This window comes from Etheostoma spectabile, unplaced genomic scaffold (assembly GCF_008692095.1).
Source record: "Etheostoma spectabile isolate EspeVRDwgs_2016 unplaced genomic scaffold, UIUC_Espe_1.0 scaffold00569776, whole genome shotgun sequence".
Classification (NCBI taxonomy): Eukaryota; Metazoa; Chordata; class Actinopteri; order Perciformes; family Percidae; genus Etheostoma; species Etheostoma spectabile.
Genome location: NW_022605314.1, coordinates 7,501 through 14,244, shown reverse-complemented (window position 1 = coordinate 14,244; position 6,744 = coordinate 7,501). Strand labels below are relative to the sequence as shown.

The following is a 6,744-nucleotide window of genomic DNA, read 5'->3' as shown; positions in this document are numbered from 1 at the left end:
CAGTTCGAGGTCAGATCCTGTCTCACTACAGACAAACCACTTCAGAGTGGGTTTGTATTGGTTCGGTCCGCGTTTGGTGCACATCCAACTGCGACTGCTGTTTCACAGCGGCCCAAACGAGCCGAGCCGAGGGGGAAAACTAACTAATAACGATTCATCCAAACTAAACTAGGCAGGTGTGATAGCTGGACTCACAACCTGGACACATTCTTGTTCTCTTGTGCAATGCAAACTGACATTCTTAGGAATTTTTTAGTCTTTTAAGAGGAAAACATGTCTGTTAATTATGACAATAGCTAGGGATATCCTATAATATTTTCATGGCTAAGTTCCTCATAACTTCTCCAAGTTGAGTATTTGCCTTTGCTTAATGGATGTGATGAAGTAGATCAGGGAATTGAGATGTGGTACAGGAATTACATCACCGGTTTATCATTTGTTACCAGTGTTGACGTGATCTTTTCAACCCGAGTGAGGGAAGAACAGAGCTTATAAACACCATGTGAGGGAAGGTAGACTCTGCAGACCAGCTCTGCTCACCAAGCAAGCCGGGCCTCTACACTGCTGAAAGGATGTGGATGATTTGGGGTTTTGCATGTAAACTCATTCTCTGCTGAACAGATAACATGTGTGCACTGTTGTCAGGGTCCATTTACCTTTGATTTTAGGTTTAACATTTTATGTCTCTTCAATGCTTTTTAAAGATGTCAAATGCAAATCTGTCTCAGACCAACATCACTGTTGGACGGGGGTTACTGGAACGAGTGTTATTCTCCACCGTGACCACCGTGCCGTGCTGTGTGTTTCTCTTCATTAACGGGACCATGTTGTTCACCTTGAGGAGTAAAACTGTGTTTTGTGAGACTTCCCGTTACATTCTGCTGTTTAACCTCCTTTTTGCAGACACCGTGCAGCTGGCACTGAGCCAGTTACTGTACATCCTGGCTGCTGTCGGACTAAGGCTGATGTATCCTTTATGTGGAGTTCTCACCATGCTGTCTGATCTCACTAATGAGATCTCTCCCCTCACCCTGGTGGTGATGTCTGTGGAGAGATACGTAGCTGTGTGCTACCCACTGAGGCACTCCACCCTCGTCACCATCAGGAACACAGAGGTGGCCATCGTCGGGGTTTGGGTCTTCAGTTCTCTAAATATTCTCACACAAGTAATTTTAATTTTAGACTTTCCATTTCAAAACCTGGAGAGCCTGGAGATGAGAGACTTTTGTGCTAGAGAAAACATGCTGCTTGGCCGGATGTCTGATAATTATGACAAAGCATTCACTATTTTCTGTTTGTGTCAGCGGGGGTGGCGGTGACCTCCTCCTACATCGGTGTGATGATAGCAGCCAGGTCCGCCTCCACGGACAAAGCTTCAGCCCGAAGGGCTCGTAACACCCTGCTGCTGCACCTGGGCCAGCTGGGCCTCAGCCTCTCCTCCTCCATCTACAACCCTTACTCACAGCTCTGTCAAAGGTTGTACAGAGGATAGTGTTGGTGCGCATTCAGATTGTTCTCTATGTGTGTATTGTCATCTTCCCAGGTGTCTAAGTGCTCTTATCTATGGCATCAGAGACCAGACCATCAGACCCATCCTCATATGTTATCTATGCTGTCGACTGAAACTCAATCCTCTTAGTCAACGCTGAGGTCTCACCCTGGGGGTCTCACCCTGGAGGTCTCACCCTGGAGGTCTCACCCTGGGGGTCCATGAAGTGCACATTGGTCATGTGTGTCTTAAAACATGCATGTCCATATTCACATTGAAGCTGTTTTTGGTAAAGGTAGGGTAGTCCAATGTTAGAGATGGACAACAAACTATACAGTTTTTGTCAAACCGGTCACGGCATGGTCAGGTCCCTGCATAGGTGGCCGACGCACGGCAACCACATTTATCAGCACACGCTCTCTGGTATAATATGTTAAATTTATTGACTGTTCCTAGCACCCGTCTGAAGACCCGTAGCCATCAGGTTTGTGAGTATGAGGCCCAAAGCCTGTGGAAGGATCTGCCCCCAACCTCAACGCCCCGCTGCTTCTCTGGACCCTTTGAAAAATCAATTCAATCCCGACCTTTTTAAACGGGCTGTTGGTTCACCTGCCAGCAATTTATTTTTTGTGTATTACTTTTACATTGTGTACTGTTTTTGATGTATCATCTTGCATTTTTATGTAAAGCACTTTGTGATATTTATCTGTGAAAAGCACACAGAGAACCACATATTACTTGCTTACATTTTTTCCTTAAAGCTATGGTGCGTACAGTGTATGAATGTTTGTTATGATGAATGGTTCCTGTATGATGTAAAAGCGATTTGAGTAGTTGTTAAGACTAGAAAAGCACTTTATAAATACGGTATATTCACATATTGTTTTCTTTTAATTTTGAAAAAGGATTATTTCTTTTTTATTCACCGTATGTAATATAATGTAAAAGTAATACACTTTAAAGACATTAATGTGGTATTTGAAGCACTTCATTTTGAAATTCATGGCCTACTGTGTATACTGTATATTTGTTGTTATGTAGAATAAAACATGTGATTTACTTTTGCATTTGTGCAGTTTTTTAAACAAAAAACGCCACACATTTGTTCCCCCCCCAGCTGGTCAGGGTGCAGTTTACATCCATATCTGTCTGAACTCATTTGATATATTTAGAGAAGGCTTGGAAGGAATTTAATAAATGGTTTTATGTGTTTATTGTATGCAATGCAACGGTTCTGAAAAACAATTTCTGCAGGGTCACCGTTTTGTAGATAAAAAATAATTTTAATTTTCGATGCTGCCAAACATGTCCGATGGGAAATTAAAGCATCATCACTCTCCACAGCGTCTGCATCAGCCAAACCTGGTGAACTCCTAGCAGGACTATTTAGATCCCTCAGATTAAATATGTTCACACTGCCATCAAATGCAGAAAAAGTAATAAATGAAACAATGAGAACAACAGATTTAAAGATGAGTCCCTTGACATTGGGCAGAAAACAAAAAATACATCCGTCGACCCACAGACCTAAAGATACCTGGTATGATCCGCCTTTAGTCCTCGGCTCTACCAACTGAGCTATAGTAGGGGTTACCCACAGGGGCGGGGTACGATAAATACCCTAACACCATCACTCTCCATCTCTATAACATTGGGTTTCCATCTCTTTAGCAGCAAGGTCACACATGCACAACCTCATCATAACACACAATCACGTAGCTTATCCAGCAGCTTGAGTCCACACTAAACTTATGTACTATTAGCAGTGTAAAATGTACTATTTAAACTCTATTTTAAGAAATCCGGTATCGGGTTGCAGGGGCAGCAGCTGCTGGTGTACTATTGAAAGTTTAAATGTACTGTTTTTATATTTTTTGTTGGACCTCTTTCCACTCTGAATGTATAGACATTGGGCAGCAAATAAATTTCCATCCTTCAAGCCGGAATTGAACCAGCGACCTAACGATAACTGGTATCATCAACCTACAGTCCTCCCCTCTACCAACTGAGCTATCGAAGGGTTTGACTCGGGTGCAGCTACAAAAAGAGCCAAACCCGACGTCCAAGAGCGTCATTTTCGTTTTCTTTTTTTGTGATGACGGGCCATTAACGCATCATCACTCTATCAAAGGCATACAGACATTAACAGGGTATAAAAAGTACCAAAACCCAGCGTCTGTATCATTTTTGGTGATTATGGGCCCTTAACGCATCATCACTCTCCATCTCTATAACATTGTGTTTCCATCTCTATAACATTATGTTTCCATCTCTATAACATTATGTTTCCATCTCTATAACATTGTGTTTCCATCTCTATTATCTCTATAACATTATGTTTCCATCTCTATTATCTCTATAACATTATGTTTCCATCTCTATAACATTATGTTTCCATCTCTATAACATTATGTTTCCATCTCTATTATCTCTATAACATTATGTTTCCATCTCTATAACATTATGTTTCCATCTCTATAACATTGTTTCCATCTCTATAACATTATGTTTCCATCTCTATTATCTCTATAACATTATGTTTCCATCTCTATAACATTATGTTTCCATCTCTATAACATTATGTTTCCATCTCTATAACATTGTGTTTCCATCTCTATAACATTATGTTTCCATCTCTATAACATTGTGTTTCCATCTCTATTATCTCTATAACATTATGTTTCCATCTCTATTATCTCTATAACATTGTGTTTCCATCTCTATAACATTATGTTTCCATCTCTATAACATTATGTTTCCATCTCTATAACATTATGTTTCCATCTCTATAACATTGTGTTTCCATCTCTATTATCTCTATAACGTTATGTTTCCATCTTTATTATCTCTATAAAATTATGTTTCCATCTCTATAACATTATGTTTCCATCTCTATTATCTCTATAACATTATGTTTCCATCTCTATAACATTATGTTTCCATCTCTATTATCTCTATATCATTGTGTTTCCATCTCTATTATCTCTATAACATTATGTTTCCATCTCTATAACATTATGTTTCCATCTCTATTATCTCTATATCATTGTGTTTCCATCTCTATTATCTCTATAACATTATGTTTCCATCTTTATAACATTATGTTTCCATCTCTATAACATTGTGTTTCCATCTCTATAGCAGCCAGGTCACGCATGTGCAGCCTACACACACCACACACAATCATGGAGCTGAATCTACACAACAGTGGTGCACTCTTGAAAGTGTGAATGTACTATTTTATATAGGCGTCCATTGAGCTCTTTCCACTTTGAATGTATAGACATTGGGCAGCAACTAAATATCCATCCTTCAAGCCGGAATTGAACCAGCGACCTAAGGATAACTGGTATCATCAACCTACAGTCCTCCGCTCTACTGTTAAGGAACAAAGCTTATCCAGCAGCTTAAGTCCACACAAAATGTGTGTAATCTTAGCAGTGTAAAATGTACTATTTTAAAATCTATTTTCAAAAGAGGGATAGACCCAGTCACAGGATTCAAAAAGTGTGAAATCAAGCTACAGGATAAACGTGCTTCCCTAACAAATAACCCATATTACAAAAACTGCACTAAAACTAAGCATTTTCTAAGCAGAATCGCTTCTTTTTCACATTCCAGCTGTGAAACAAGCGGTTGTAAACAATGTAATCATTGTTTTGCTTGATTTACTCAATTCTATGATGGCTAAGGAATTTTTTGCTGAGTTTTGTTGAGTTATGTCGCCCGAAATGTGACAAAAGGTGACAAAAAAGCAACAAAAATGTTGCAGAGACCAACATCCCTGGCTACAGGACCGGGGCAGACCTGTGATTGGCTCGCTTCCTGCTCCGGTTAGTTTCTTGATGTGTTTCTCTTCATTATCAGGATCAATGTTCTTTACCTTGAAAAGTAAAACCATGTTTCATGAGACCCCCGTTATATTCTTCCGTTTAATGGTCAGAATTATTCAGCAACTGCGTTCGTTCATTTCTACGGTTTAAGCCAAAAAAAAAGACATTAGGTCAATAATGCAAAATATACAAGGCACCAAAAGATGAAGTTTTTTTTTCTTTTTAATTAGTAAGTATTTAAAGAAACTCATTCAAACCGCATAAAGCCAGGGAAGGGTGCGTTCTTCTTACTTGTCATTGATGCACCACCTAACAAATTATTTGTGCAATGGTATCTAGTTAACTCGCTACCTTTCCCTGTAATGAGATGTGTTAGTACATTCCCAACAACGTGATGCTGACCTCAACAATAAAGCTAATAACAAAAGGTGTACTCTGCATGTCAACAAATGCCAGTAACAGCAATCTATTTGAGGTAAATGTAGTTCGACTAACATCTGGTGACAGCAGCATGTGAAATGTTGATTAAGCTCTCTGCATTTGGAATCTAACTAGCTGTTGTGTTGTGATGAACTATAACTTAAAGCTGCTACACAGAATACCAACACTGACTGGATTCATGGAAGAAAGTAGTTTTATCAACTTACCCGTGACCGGGCTTGGGAAACACTGAACATAAAAAGGGGTTAAATGCAGGAACTAGTCAGTGCTGGGAACCACTGGTTGCTCTCAGCATGTGTTGCTTCCACCGTTTCCCAATAAAACAGAAGTCTATGAAAGTGTTGCACGTCTCTTTCAACGGGTCTGGGTATCACAATTAGATATATTTAGTATGTACTATATATATACGTACACGTCATTGCTTTTCCCTCCTATTTTCCTATTTCAACTTTTACCAACCTCTGGTTTCCAGAGCCAATCAATGTGAGTTTCCATGTGTGCCTATGAGCATCGTTCAGAAAATGGCGGGGTCAGGGTTTGAAACATGATCACCTGCCAGGAAACATTCAAATACAGACGCAAATAAATGTTGCTAACCTTAACAATAAAGCTAATAACCGAAGGTATACTCTGATTAGCAAGCAAAGTGTTCCTTACTTCAGTTACATTTAGAATCTAACTAGCTGTTATGTTTTGATGAACAATAACTTAAAGCAGCTACACAGAATATCAATACTAACCAGGTTCATTAAAAGGTCAGATAATGCGTAAAAATGTCAAAAATGCAGTCATTCTATCAACTTACCCGTGACCAGGCTTGGGAAACACTGAAAATAAAAGGGGTTCAATGCAGGAACTAGTCAGTGCTGGGAACTACTGGTTGCCCCCAACATGCGGACAATAAAGCTAATAACCAAAGACACACGCTGTAGGTCAACAAACGCCAACAACCGTAAGAACTTTGGGGTAATCTGGTAGTGG

The 6,744-nt window shown here is 39.7% G+C and overlaps 1 pseudogene; it reads left to right on the top strand.

Annotated features, from left to right (window-relative positions):
* The first annotated feature begins 673 nt into the window (after positions 1-673).
* LOC116685324 (odorant receptor 131-2-like) lies at positions 674-1,551 on the top strand (annotated as a pseudogene).
* The last annotated feature ends 5,193 nt before the right edge of the window (positions 1,552-6,744 follow it).